General features: G+C 47.5%; 7 non-coding genes across 7 annotated transcripts; all 7 read left to right on the top strand.

The window, feature by feature from the left end:
- Window positions 1–1,944: 1,944 nt before the first annotated feature.
- Window positions 1,945–2,108, top strand: LOC135040100 (U1 spliceosomal RNA). Its single transcript, XR_010234045.1, has one exon. It is a non-coding gene; the product is annotated as a U1 spliceosomal RNA (small nuclear RNA).
- Window positions 2,109–2,260: 152 nt separating this feature from the next.
- Window positions 2,261–2,423, top strand: LOC135040140 (U1 spliceosomal RNA). Its single transcript, XR_010234082.1, has one exon. It is a non-coding gene; the product is annotated as a U1 spliceosomal RNA (small nuclear RNA).
- Window positions 2,424–3,094: 671 nt separating this feature from the next.
- On the top strand, window positions 3,095–3,258 carry LOC135040105 (U1 spliceosomal RNA). Its single transcript, XR_010234050.1, has one exon. It is a non-coding gene; the product is annotated as a U1 spliceosomal RNA (small nuclear RNA).
- Window positions 3,259–3,410: 152 nt separating this feature from the next.
- Window positions 3,411–3,573, top strand: LOC135040078 (U1 spliceosomal RNA). The gene has a single exon (XR_010234028.1). It is a non-coding gene; the product is annotated as a U1 spliceosomal RNA (small nuclear RNA).
- Window positions 3,574–4,246: 673 nt separating this feature from the next.
- LOC135040112 (U1 spliceosomal RNA) lies at window positions 4,247–4,410 on the top strand. Its single transcript, XR_010234056.1, has one exon. It is a non-coding gene; the product is annotated as a U1 spliceosomal RNA (small nuclear RNA).
- A 152-nt stretch (window positions 4,411–4,562) lies between these two features.
- LOC135040071 (U1 spliceosomal RNA) lies at window positions 4,563–4,725 on the top strand. The gene has a single exon (XR_010234021.1). It is a non-coding gene; the product is annotated as a U1 spliceosomal RNA (small nuclear RNA).
- Window positions 4,726–5,380: 655 nt separating this feature from the next.
- On the top strand, window positions 5,381–5,544 carry LOC135040099 (U1 spliceosomal RNA). Its single transcript, XR_010234044.1, has one exon. It is a non-coding gene; the product is annotated as a U1 spliceosomal RNA (small nuclear RNA).
- Window positions 5,545–13,971: the final 8,427 nt, after the last annotated feature.

Raw genomic sequence — 13,971 nt, 5'->3', positions numbered from 1 at the left:
CATTGTGCGTTGGAAGGCACAATACGGGAGGAGAAGTCAGGATAGTACACAAGGGCATCCTTTTCTCTTAGTCCGTAAAGGATGCTGGGGTCACATTAAGAACCATGGGGTATAGATGGGATCCGCAAGAGACATGGGCACTTTAAGACTTTCAAAGGGTGTGAACTGGCTCCTCCCTCTATGCCCCTCCTCCAGACTCCAGTTATAGGAACTGTGCCCAGGGAGACGGACATTTCGAGGAAATGATTTATTGTTAAACTAAGGTGAGCATCTTACCAGCTCACACCTTAAGCATGCCGCAGAACGTGGCAGAACGTGTCATTCAACAGAACACAAGCCAACGGCATGAACAATTGCAGCAAGAAGGCCAGGTACCCTACACCATAACAGGGGTTTTCGAAATTTTGACTTGTCTACTTAAAGATCACCAAAATCTGATAACAAGGTCAATTACATCCCTGGGTGGGATTGAACCACAAACCTTTTGGTTAATAGCCGTACACACTAACTGATTGCGCCAGAGCGACACTTTGCAAAAGTACATACTGACAAAGGCTAATAAGCATTCTCATGCTGCTTTCTCATGTGGAAGTCTGTTTAATGTGAAAACAAGGTGATATCTAATTAGCACACAGGTAAGGAATTAAGAAAATCTTTATTTAAGGGTGAAGATGTTTCTCACAAAATTTTTGCCCCAATGCATCATTGAAATTCAAGCTGGAAAGATGATTTTAATATATCACTTGTACATTTTGTATTGCTCTTCTGGTGACAATGTAGTTTGTTTTTGTCAATTACCATTTTAATAATAGGGTAAAGAAAATTAAGTGGATTTTTGAAAGAAAACAATACTGTCAATATACTATTAAAACAAATTAAAATGGTACAAGTTATTGTACTTTAAGTAAAAATAAAAGCTAAAATATCAATCCCAGTTTTGGATTACTTTAAATGGACTGCAGATCTCTCTTGGCCTGGACCTATGGGGGTCAAATGCAGGACATTGCATGTCAGCCATGTTGTCACATCTCGGCTGAAAGAATACAAAATTATATATATACAGTCACTTGAAAACATTATTGGTGATTATTCCTGCAGGTAATCACCACACCTTAGATCACATATAATTTGTGATCCTCCTTTCTCTATTCAAACGTGACAGCAAGGCTCACCCATTGCACTCTGGGTGTGCTGCTCCTGCGATTTCCCCAAATGTGGGAAACTTGACTGCATAATTTGTGTTTCCCCTGGTCGGCTCTCGTATAATTCAGATCTCTTTGTCTCAGGTCTCTCTCCAGCCTAGTTTGCTGTCTGTTTCCACTTCTCTTTTCTTGAGCTGCTCCCTTCTATGCCCTTGCGCACTATCCTGACTTCTCCCGTCTGCTTACTTTGTGCCTTCCAATGCACAATGCAAACTACAGGTAGTGCTGCAGGGCCCACACCCTTTTACTTGCCGTACAGAGCAGCTCTGGAGCTGTTACAGAGCCCAGCTGCTGCAAGAAATCAGCTTGAATGCTTCAGGGGCTGAGGCATAGCCAACATGAGCCCCACACCGAAGGAGGGTGGAGGTGTTTAATGCGGACTAGGGGTCATCCAAGCGCCGCAAAAGGCCGCCATGCCCTGCACGCCCCTTTTCTCTTTTCACATGCAGACGAGGGTTGAAGCCAACTTTGACCCACTGCTTGGATGACATCACCATATGCAAATCCATCTGCTGCAGGCCTTCCCCCAGGAATGCTTGCACTAGTTGTTGCATTTGGTTTGTTGTTTGGGGTTGCTTCAGTATTAGGCAGCCTTCTGCCCTCCCATGTTCATCTGAAAATATGTGTTCTCCCTGCAGTTGTTGTCCCCAGATGAGAGTTCCCTTGTGCTGCCTCAGTTGAATCTCCTTTACTTGACAGAGATGTGCCTGAGCAGCGGCCCTCCCCAGCCCTATCCCAAATCATACTTATTTTGCATAGGCGATACCATGGTCATGAAGATTGTTTTCCCAGGGTGAGGTTCATTCATTGCATTCTGGGTATGCTGACCCCTGTGATTTCCCCAAATGTGGGAAACTCGACTGCATTATTTGTGGTAGTGGGGGACTGTGTTTGTGCTTTCCTCTGGTCAGCTTTGGTAAAAGTCAGATTTCTTTGTCTCAGATCTTCCTCTAGCCTTGTTCTTCTTTCGAGAGTTCCCTTGTGCTGCCTCAGTTGGATCTCCTTCACTTGACAGGGGGGTACCCGAGCAGCGACCCTCCCCAGCTCTAGCCCAAATCCTACTTACCTGCCAGGTGAGATACTATGATCATGAAGGTGCTTCTCCCAGGGCAAGGCTCACCCATTGCACTCTGGGTGTGCTGCTCCTGCGATTTCCCCAAATGTGGGAAACTTGACTGCATAATTTGTGTTTCCCCTGGTCGGCTCTCGTATAGTTCAGATCTCTTTGTCTCAGGTCTCTCTCCAGCCTAGTTTGCTGTCTGTTTCCACTTCTCTTTTTTTGAGCTGCTCCCTTCTATGCCCTTGCGCACTATCCTGACTTCTCCCGTCTGCTTACTTTGTGCCTTCCAATGCACAATGCAAACTACAGGTAGTGCTGCAGGGCCCACACCCTTTTACTTGCCGTACAGAGCAGCTCTAGAGCTGTTTCAGTGCCCAGCTGCTGCAAGAAATCAGCTTGTATGCTTCAGGGGCTGGGGCATAGCCAACATGAGCCCCACACCGAAGGAGGGTGGAGGTGTTTAATGCGAACTAGGGGTCATCCAAGCGCCGCAAAAGGCCGCCATGCCCTGCACGCCGCTTTTCTCTTTTCATATGCAGACGAGGGTTGAAGCCAACTTTGACCCACTGCTTGGATGACATCACCATATGCAAATCCATCTGCTGCAGGCCTTCCCCCAGGAATGCTTGCACTAGTTGTTGCATTTGGTTTGTTGTTTGGGGGTGCTTCAGTATTAGGCAGCCTTCTTCCCTCCCATGTTCATCTGAAAATATGTGTTCTCCCTGCAGTTGTTGTCCCCAGATGAGAGTTCCCTTGTGCTGCCTCAGTTGAATCTCCTTTACTTGACAGAGATGTGCCTGAGCAGCGGCCCTCCCCAGCCCTATCCCAAATCATACTTATTTTGCATAGGAGATACCATGGTCATGAAGATTGTTCTCCCAGGGTGAGGTTCATTCATTGCATTCTGGGTATGCTGACCCCTGTGATTTCCCCAAATGTGGGTAACTCGACTGCATTATTTGTTGTAGTGGGGGACTGTGTTTGTGTTTTCCTCTGGTCAGCTCTGGTAAAAGTCAGATTTCTTTGTCTCAGATCTTCCTCTAGCCTTGTTCTTCTTTCGAGAGTTCCCTTGTGCTGCCTCAGTTGGATCTCCTTCACTTGACAGGGGGGTGCCCGAGCAGCGACCCTCCCCAGCTCTAGCCCAACTCCTACTTACCTGCCAGGTGAGATACTATGATCATGAAGGTGCTTCTCCCAGGGCAAGGCTCACCCATTGCACTCTGGGTGTGCTGCCCCTGCGATTTCCCCAAATGTGGGAAACTTGACTGCAGAATTTGTGTTTCCCCTGGTCGGCTCTTGTATAATTCAGATCTCTTTGTCTCAGGTCTCTCTACAGCCTAGTTTGCTGTCTGTTTCCACTTCTTTTTTCTTGAGCCCCTCCCTTTTATACCCTTGTGCACTATCCTGACTTCTCCTCCTGTCTGCTTACTTTGTGCCTTCCAATGCACAATGCAAACTACAGGTAGTGCTGCAGGGCCCACACCCTTTTACTTGCCTTACAGAGCAGCTCTGGAGCTGTTACAGTGCCAAGCTGCTGCAAGAAATCAGCTTGAATGCTTCAGGGGCTGGGGCATGGCCAACATGAGACCCACACCGAAGGAGGGTGGGGGTGTTTAATGCAAACTAAGGGTCATCCAAGCACCGCAAAAGGCCGCCATGCCCTGCACGCCCCTTTTCTCTTTTCATATGCAGACGAAGGTTGAAGCCAACTTTGACCCACTGCTTGGATGACATCACCATATGCAAATCAATCTGCGGCAGGCCTTCCCCCAGGAATGCTTGCACTAGTTGTTGCATTTGGTTTGTTGTTTGGGGGTGCTTCAGTATTAGGCAGCCTTCTGCCCTCCCATGTTCATCTGAAAATATGTGTTCTCCCTGCAGTTGTTGTCCCAGATGAGAGTTCCCTTGTGCTGCCTCAGTTGAATCTCCTTTACTTGACAGAGATGTGCCTGAGCAGCGGCCCTCCCCAGCCCTATCCCAAATCATACTTATTTTGCATAGGAGATACCATGGTCATGAAGATTATTCTCCCAGGGTGAGGTTCATTCATTGCATTCTGGGTATGCTGACCCCTGTGATTTCCCCAAATGTGGGTAACTCGACTGCATTATTTGTGGTAGTGGGGGACTGTGTTTGTGTTTTCCTCTGGTCAGCTCTGGTAAAAGTCAGATTTCTTTGTTTCAGATCTTCCTCTAGCCTTGTTCTTCTTTCGAGAGTTCCCTTGTGCTGCCTCAGTTGGATCTCCTTCACTTGACAGGGGGGTGCCCGAGCAGCGACCCTCCCCAGCTCAAGCCCAACTCCTACTTACCTGCCAGGTGAGATACTATGATCATGAAGGTGCTTCTCCCAGGGCAAGGCTCACCCATTGCACTCTGGGTGTGCTGCCCCTGCGATTTCCCCAAATGTGGGAAACTTGACTGCAGAATTTGTGTTTCCCCTGGTCGGCTCTCGTATAATTCAGATCTCTTTGTCTCAGGTCTCTCTCCAGCCTAGTTTGCTGTCTGTTTCCACTTCTTTTTTCTTGAGCCCCTCCCTTTTATACCCTTGTGCACTATCCTGACTTCTCCTCCTGTCTGCTTACTTTGTGCCTTCCAATGCACAATGCAAACTACACACCCTTTTACTTGCCTTACAGAGCAGCTCTGGAGCTGTTACAGTGCCAAGCTGCTGTAAGAAATCAGCTTGAATGCTTCAGGGGCTGGGGCATTGGCAACATGAGCCCCACACCGAAGGAGGGTGGGGGTGTTTAATGCGAACTAAGGGTCATCCAAGCGCCGCAAAAGGCCGCCATGCCCTGCATACCCCTTTTCTCTTTTCATATGCAGATGAGGGTTCCAGCCAACTTTGGCCCACTGCTTGGATGACATCACCGTATGCAAATCCGTCTTCTGCAGAACTTCCCCCAGGAATGCTTGTACTAGTTGTTGCATTTGGTTTGTTGTTTGGGGGTGCTTCAGTATTAGGCAGCCTTCTGCCCTCCCATGTTCATCTGAAAATATGTGTTCTCCCTGCAGTTGTTGTCCCCAGATGAGAGTTCCCTTGTGCTGCCTCAGTTGAATCTCCTTTACTTGACAGAGATGTGCCTGAGCAGCGGCCCTCCCCAGCCCTATCCCAAATCATACTTATTTTGCATAGGCGATACCATGGTCATGAAGATTGTTCTCCCAGGGTGAGGTTCATTCATTGCATTCTGGGTATGCTGACCCCTGTGATTTCCCCAAATGTGGGAAACTCGACTGCATTATTTGTGGTAGTGGGGGACTGTGTTTGTGCTTTCCTCTGGTCAGCTCTGGTAAAAGTCAGATTTCTTTGTCTCAGATCTTCCTCTAGCCTTGTTCTTCTTTCGAGAGTTCCCTTGTGCTGCCTCAGTTGGATCTCCTTCACTTGACAGGGGGTGCCCGAGCAGCAATCCTCCACAGCTCTGGCCCAACTCCTACTTACCTGCCAGGTGAGATACTATGATCTTCACTGTTAGGGCAATCAGGATGTGGAATTCCCTGCCAGGGAAGGTGGTAATGGCGGACTCTGTAATTGGATTTAAAAAAGGAATGGATAAATTTCTGAATGAAAAAGCTATCCAAGGTTATAATACTTAAAATATCAACATGGTTAATCCGGGGGTAACATGAGTTGTAGTAGCTAAGTAGTCATATAACATTATTCAGCAAGTATGTAGAATCATCACAACTTAAAACAGGTTGAACACGATGGGCAATTTGCCTCTATTCAACCTCAAAAACTATGTTACTATATGTTACTATATTACTATGTTACTGTAGTATACAGAACACCACAATGCAATGAGCAGGGATAGTGAGCACTGATGAGGATACTAGAACTGACACTGAGCAGCAAGATGCAGCACTGGACTATTAGTAATGTACTGTAGTATGCTGAGCACAACAATGCAGCACAAGACAATGAGCAGTGATACTGAGCACTGATGAGGATACTACTGAGAACTGACACTGAGCAGGAGAGACACACTACTAGTATTACTGAGCAGCAATAAGTATCCACTGATACTGAGCACTGATATTGAGATTTCCACTGAGAGAACATAGCCACGTCCTCTCCGCTCTCTCTTCAATGCACGAGTAAAAATGGCGGCAACGCGCAGCTCTTTATATGGAATCCGAATCTCGCGAGAATCCGACAGCGGGATGATGACATTTTCCCTTGTTCAGGTTTTCCGAGTCAGGCGGGAACAACCGAGCCTGCCTCGTACCAGTGTAAACCACGTGGAGTTCGTGGGGAATTCGGTTCTCGGAGAACCGAACCCGCTCCTCTCTACCTTATACCCATCAATTTTTTTTATTTTCAATCTAAGCCCCTGCAGTTTTCTGTAAGCATCTGCTTTGCTATGATGATCAACAAGTCACAAGGGCAAACACTCAGGGCTTGAGGCGTAGATCTTAGGACCAGCTGCTACAAGCATGGCAGAGGTGTCACTATCACTGGTGACACCCAGAGAGGTGGCGAGGGAGATTGTAATGCAGTGCGCGCAGATAAGCAGCGCAATGGTAAAAAGGAGGCATGGTTTCATAGGTAGGGGCGTTGCCTGGTGGCCTGAATCTACATTTTGTTGCTCCGGGTGTCCCGGGGGTTGGGGGCTGCACCGGGGACTAGTGTGTGAGCGGTGCTGGCTCCTGCACAGTGACATGGCATGGCCACTAGAGATGTGCACCGGAAATTTTTCGGGTTTTGTGTTTTGGTTTTGGGTTCGGTTCCGCGGCCGTGTTTTGGGTTCGAACGCGTTTTGGCTAAACCTCACCGAATTTTTTTTGTCGGATTCGGGTGTGTTTTGGATTCGGGTGTTTTTTTCAAAAAACCCTAAAAAACAGCTTAAATCATAGAATTTGGGAGTCATTTTGATCCCAAAGTATTATTAACCTCAATAACCATAATTTCAACTCATTTTCAGTCTATTCTTAACACCTCACACCTCACAATATTATTTTTAGTCCTAAAATTTGCACCGAGGTCGCTGGATGACTAAGCTCAGTGACCCAAGTGGCCGACACAAACACCTGGCCCATCTAGGAGTGGCACTGCAGTGTCACGCATGATGGCCCTTCCAAAAAACACTCCCCAAACAGCACATGACGCAAAGAAAAAAAGAGGCGCAATGAGGTAGCTGTGTGACTAAGCTCAGCGACCCAAGTGGCCGACACAAACACCTGGCCCATCTAGGAGTGGCACTGCAGTGTCACGCAGGATGGCCCTTCCAAAAAACACTCCCCAAACAGCACATGACGCAAAGAAAAAAAGAGGCGCAATGAGGTAGCTGTGTGACTAAGCTCAGCGACCCAAGTGGCCGACACAAACACCTGGCCCATCTAGGAGTGGCACTGCAGTGTCACGCAGGATGGCCCTTCCAAAAACACTCCCCAAACAGCACATGACGCAAAGAAAAAAAGAGGCGCAATGAGGTAGCTGTGTGACTAAGCTCAGCGACCCAAGTGGCCGACACAAACACCTGGCCCATCTAGGAGTGGCACTGCAGTGTCACGCAGGATGGCCCTTCCAAAAAACACTCCCCAAACAGCACATGACGCAAAGAAAAAAAGAGGCGCAATGAGGTAGCTGTGTGACTAAGCTCAGCGACCCAAGTGGACGACACAAACACCTGGCCCATCTAGGAGTGTCACTGCAGTGTCACGCAGGATTGCCCTTCCAAAAAACACTCCCCAAACAGCACATGACGCAAAGAAAAAAAGAGGCGCAATGAGGTAGCTGTGTGACTAAGCTCAGCGACCCAAGTGGCCGACACAAACACCTGGCCCATCTAGGAGTGGCACTGCAGTGTCACGCAGGATGGCCCTTCCAAAAAACACTCCCCAAACAGCACATGACGCAAAGAAAAATAAAAGAAAAAAGAGGTGCAAGGTGGAATTGCCTTGGGCCCTCCCACCCACCCTTATGTTGTATAAACAGGACATGCACACTTTAACCAACCCATCATTTCAGTGACAGGGTCTGCCACACGACTGTGACTGAAATGACGGGTTGGTTTGGACCCCCACCAAAAAAGAAGCAATTAATCTCTCCTTGCACAAACTGGCTCTATAGAGGCAAGATGTCCACCTCATCATCATCCTTCGATTCATCACCGTGTACATCCCCCTCCTCACAGATTATCAATTCGTCCCCACTGGAATCCACCATCTCAGCTCCCTGTGTACTTTGTGGAGGCAATTGCTGCTGGTCAATGTCTCCACGGAGAAATTGATTATAATTCATTTTAATGAACATCATCTTCTCCACATTTTCTGGAAGTAACCTCGTACGCCGATTGCTGACAAGGTGAGCGGCGGCACTAAACACTCTTTCGGAGTACACACTTGTGGGAGGGCAACTTAGGTAGAATAAAGCCAGTTTGTGCAAGGGCCTCCAAATTGCCTCTTTTTCCTGCCAGTATACGTACGGACTGTCTGACGTGCCTACTTGGATGCGGTCACTCATATAATCCTCCACCATTCTTTCAATGGTGAGAGAATCATATGCAGTGACAGTAGACGACATGTCCGTAATCGTTGGCAGGTCCTTCAGTCCGGACCAGATGTCAGCATCAGCAGTCGCTCCAGACTGCCCTGCATCACCGCCAGCGGGTGGGCTCGGAATTCTGAGCCTTTTCCTCGCACCCCCAATTGCGGGAGAATGTGAAGGAGGAGCTGTTGACCGATCAAGTTCCGCTTGACTTGATAATTTTCTCACCAGCAGGTCTTTGAACCCCTGCAGACTTGTGTCTGCCGGAAAGAGAGATACAACGTAGGTTTTAAATCTAGGATCGAGCACGGTGGCCAAAATGTAGTGCTCTGATTTCAACAGATTGACCACCCGTGAATCCTGGTTAAGCGAATGAAGGGCTCCATCCACAAGTCCCACATGCCTAGCGGAATCGCTCTGTCTTAGCTCCTCCTTCAATGTCTCCAGCTTCTTCTGCAAAAGCCTGATGACGGGAATGACCTGACTCAGGCTGGCAGTGTCTGAACTGACTTCACGTGTGGCAAGTTCAAAAGGTTGCAGAACCTTGCACAACGTTGAAATCATTCTCCACTGCGCTTGAGACAGGTGCATTCCACCTCCTATATCGTGGTCAGATGTATAGGCTTGAATGGCCTTTTGCTGCTCCTCCATCCTCTGAAGCATATAGAGGGTTGAATTCCACCTCGTTACCACTTCTTGCTTCAGATGATGGCAGGGCAGGTTCAGGCGTTTTTGGTGTTGCTCCAGTCTTCTGTACGTGGTGCCTGTACGCCGAAAGTGTCCCGCAATTCTTGTGGCCACCGACAGCATCTCTTGCACGCCCCTGTCGTTTTTTAAATAATTCTGCACCACCAAATTCAAGGTATGTGCAAAACATGGGACGTGCTGGAATTTGCCCAGATATAATGCACGCACAATATTGCTGGTGTTGTCCGATGCCACAAATCCACAGGAGAGTCCAATTGGGGTAAGCCATTCTGTGATGATCTTCCTCAGTTGCCGTAAGAGGTTTTCAGCTGTGTGCGTATTCTGGAAAGCGGTGATACAAAGCGTAGCCTGCCTAGGAAAGAGTTGGCGTTTGCGAGATGCTGCTACTGGTGCCGCCGCTGTTGTTCTTGCGGCGGGAGTCAATACATCTACCCAGTGGGCTGTCACAGTCATATAGTCCTGAGTCTGCCCTACTCCACTTGTCCACATGTCCGTGGTTAAGTGGACATTGGGTACAACTGCATTTTTTAGGACACTGGTGAGTCTTTTTCTGAGGTCTGTGTACATTTTCGGTATCGCCTGCCTAGAGAAATGGAACCTAGATGGTATTTGGTACCGGGGACACAGTACCTCAATCAAGTCTATAGTTGGCTCTGAAGTAATGATGGATACCGGAACCACGTTTCTCACTGCCCAGGATGCCAAGGCCTCAGTTATCCGCTTTGCAGCAGGATGACTGCTGTGATATTTCATCTTCCTTGCAAAGGACTGTTGGACAGTCAATTGCTTGGTGGAAGTAGTAAAAGTGGTCTTACGACTTCCCCTCTGGGATGACCATCGACTCCCAGCAGCAACAACAGCAGCGCCAGCAGCAGTAGGCGTTACACTCAAGGATGCATCGGAGGAATCCCAGGCAGGAGAGAACTCGTCAGAATTGCCAGTGACATGGCCTGCAGGACTATTGGCATTCCTGGGGAAGGAGGAAATTGACACTGAGGGAGTTGGTGGGGTGGTTTGCGTGAGCTTGGTTACAAGAGGAAGGGATTTACTGGTCAGTGGACTGCTTCCGCTGTCGCCCAAAGTTTTTGAACTTGTCACTGACTTATGATGAATGCGCTGCAGGTGACGTATAAGGGAGGATGTTCCGAGGTGGTTAACGTCCTTACCCCTACTTATTACAGCTTGACAAAGGCAACACACGGCTTGACACCTGTTGTCCGCATTTCTGTTGAAATACTTCCACACCGAAGAGCTGATTTTTTTGGTATTTTCACCAGGCATGTCAATGGCCATATTCCTCCCACGGACAACAGGTGTCTCGCCGGGTGCCTGACTTAAACAAACCACCTCACCATCAGAATCCTCCTTGTCAATTTCCTCCCCAGCGCCAGCAACACCCATATCCTCCTCATCCTGGTGTACTTCAACACTGACATCTTCAATCTGACTATCAGGAACTGGACTGCGGGTGCTCCTTCCAGCACTTGCAGGGGGCATGCAAATGGTGGAAGGTGCATGCTCTTCACGTCCAGTGTTGGGAAGGTCAGGCATCGCAACCGACACAATTGGACTCTCCTTGTGGATTTGTGATTTTGAAGAACGCACAGTTCTTTGCTGTGCTTTTGCCAGCTTAAGTCTTTTCATTTTTCTAGCGAGAGGCTGAGTGCTTCCATCCTCATGTGAAGCTGAACCACTAGCCATGAACATAGGCCAGGGCCTCAGCCGTTCCTTGCCACTCCGTGTGGTAAATGGCATATTGGCAAGTTTACGCTTCTCCTCCGACGATTTTTATTTAGATTTTTGAGTCCTTTTTTTACTGATCTTTTGTGTTTTGGATTTTACATGCTCTGTACTATGACATTGGGCATCGGCCTTGGCAGACGACGTTGATGGAATTTCATCGTCTCGGCCATGACTAGTGGCAGCAGCTTCAGCACGAGGTGGAAGTGGATCTTGATCTTTCCCTATTTTTGGAACCTCAACATTTTTGTTCTCCATATTTTAATAGGCACAACTAAAAGGCACCTCAGGTAAACAATGGAGATGGATGGATACTAGTATACTTATGGATGACGAGTGACTGACGACACAGAGGTAGCTACAGCCGTGGACTACCGTACTGCGTCTGCTAGTATAGAGATGATAATTAATGATATAAAAAAAATATATATATAACTACTGTAGGTATATATAATATAATGACGGACCTGGTGGACACTGTCAGCAGACTGCTAAACTACTAGTATGAAGAAGATAGAAAAAAACTTCCACCACAGGTAGGTAGGTATACAATTATGGACGAGCACTGACGACACAGAGATAGCCACAGCCGTGGACTACCGTACTGCGTCTGCTAGTATAGAGATGATAATTAATGATATAAAAAAAAATATATATAACTACTGTAGGTATATATAATATAATGACGGACCTGGTGGACACTGTCAGCAGACTGCTAAACTACTAGTATGAAGAAGATAGAAAAAAAAAACCACCACAGTTAGGTATACAATTATGGACGAGTGACGACACAGAGGTAGGTACAGCCGTGAACTACCGTACTGCGTCTGCTAGTATAGATAATATACTAAATATATTACTACTGTAGGTATATAATATAATGACGGACCTGGTGGACACTGTCAGCAGACTCCTAAACTACTAGTATGAAGAAGATAGAAAAAAAAACCCCACCACAGGTAGGTATACAATTATGGACGAGCACTGACGACACAGAGGTAGGTACAGCCGTGGACTACCGTACTGCGTCTGCTAGTATAGATAATATAATAAATATATTACTACTGTAGGTATATAATATAATGACGGACCTGGTGGACACTGTCAGCAGACTGCTAAACTACTAGTATGAAGAAGATAAAAAAAAAACCCACCACAGGTAGGTAGGTATACAATTATGGACGAGCACTGACGACACAGAGATAGCCACAGCCGTGGACTACCGTACTGCGTCTACTAGTATAGATAATATAATAAATATATTACTACTGTAGGTATATAATATAATGATGGACCTGGTGGACACTGTCAGTAGACTCCTAAACTACTAGTATGAAGAAGATAGAAAAAAAAAACCCACCACAGGTAGGTAGGTATACAATTATGGACGAGCACTGACGACACAGAGATAGCCACAGCCGTGGACTACCGTACTGCGTCTGCTAATATAGAGATGATAAAGATGAAAAAAAAAATATAACACTACTGCAGATAAATATTTATATAATATATGTATGACGGACCTGCTGGACACTGTCAGCAGAATGCGTTTATAGAATAAAAAAAAAACACCACAGGAGTGTTTAACTTTTTCAGGCAGACAATATACTGGTGGTCACACTGGCAGCAAAAGTGTTCACTGTACTCCTGCTATAACTGCTCCCCAGTCTCCCCCACAATTAAGCTGTGTGAGCAGTGAGCACTCAGCACAGTCAGATATACATAGATGATATATCATGCAGCACACTGAGGCTGAGCACAGATATGGTATGTGTATCGTTTTTTTTCAGGCAGAGAACGGATTATAAATAATAAAACTGGTGGTCACTATCAGCAAAACTCTACACTACTGAGTACTCCTGACAAGTTCAACTGCTCCCCAAATTAGTAGTAAATCAAATGTCACTCGTCTCTATCTTCTAATCTAAACGGAGAGGACGCCAGCCACGTCCTCTCCCTATCAATCTCAATGCATGTGTGAAAATGGCGGCGACGCGCGGCTCCTTATATAGAATCCAAGTCTCGTGAGAATCCGACAGCGGGATGATGACGTTCGGGCGCGCTCGGGTTAACCGAGCAAGGCGGGAGGATCCGAGTCTGCTCGGACCCGTGCAAAAAAGGGTGAAGTTCGGGCGGGTTCGGATTCCGAGGAACCGAACCCGCTCATCTCTTATGGCCACCCAGCATGACGCCTCCCTTCTTGACCATGCTGTAATTGCAGTCGCACTGCAGTTCAGCGTGATCATAAAAAATGGTGTAGCCTCCTGCTGGTGCAGACTGTATGTGCGCGCAGGAAGCCGCCACCATTTTTGTGATCACAGCGGCTGAATGTGATGTCATACAGCCGCTGTGACCACGCCCCCTGTGTCTCCTCCATTGCAGACCCCATTTTGAAGCCTTGCCCCCGCACCGCTCCATCCCTGACTTGGAAATGGAGTGTTGCTGACCCCCCTCTCCCCCCCTGCCCCGATTGACAGGCAGAGGCGATCGCATTCTCTGCGGGGTGCCGCAGAAAATGCAGGCACATGCGTATGCTCTTAGCAATTTTTGCAGTTGGATCACTTATTGTGATTGCAATCCAACCTGAATCAGGCCCTATTACCTATCACAATGCGCTGCGGGCAGTACAAAATTGGTTTAATATAGGAGAAAAACCCCCAGACCTGTGCTCCTTAACTGTACCTGGTGGCTAGTGGAGCGGCTGCCCAGTAATCAGTGTCCACGCCAGTGCGCACACGGTCCACCCCCTACGGCCACGCTCCCCTTCATCAG

Source organism: Pseudophryne corroboree, unplaced genomic scaffold (genome assembly GCF_028390025.1).
Source record: "Pseudophryne corroboree isolate aPseCor3 unplaced genomic scaffold, aPseCor3.hap2 scaffold_729, whole genome shotgun sequence".
NCBI lineage: Eukaryota > Metazoa > Chordata > Amphibia > Anura > Myobatrachidae > Pseudophryne > Pseudophryne corroboree.
The sequence above is the reverse complement of the archived record's forward strand: the minus strand, read 5'-3'. Positions and strand labels throughout refer to the sequence as shown.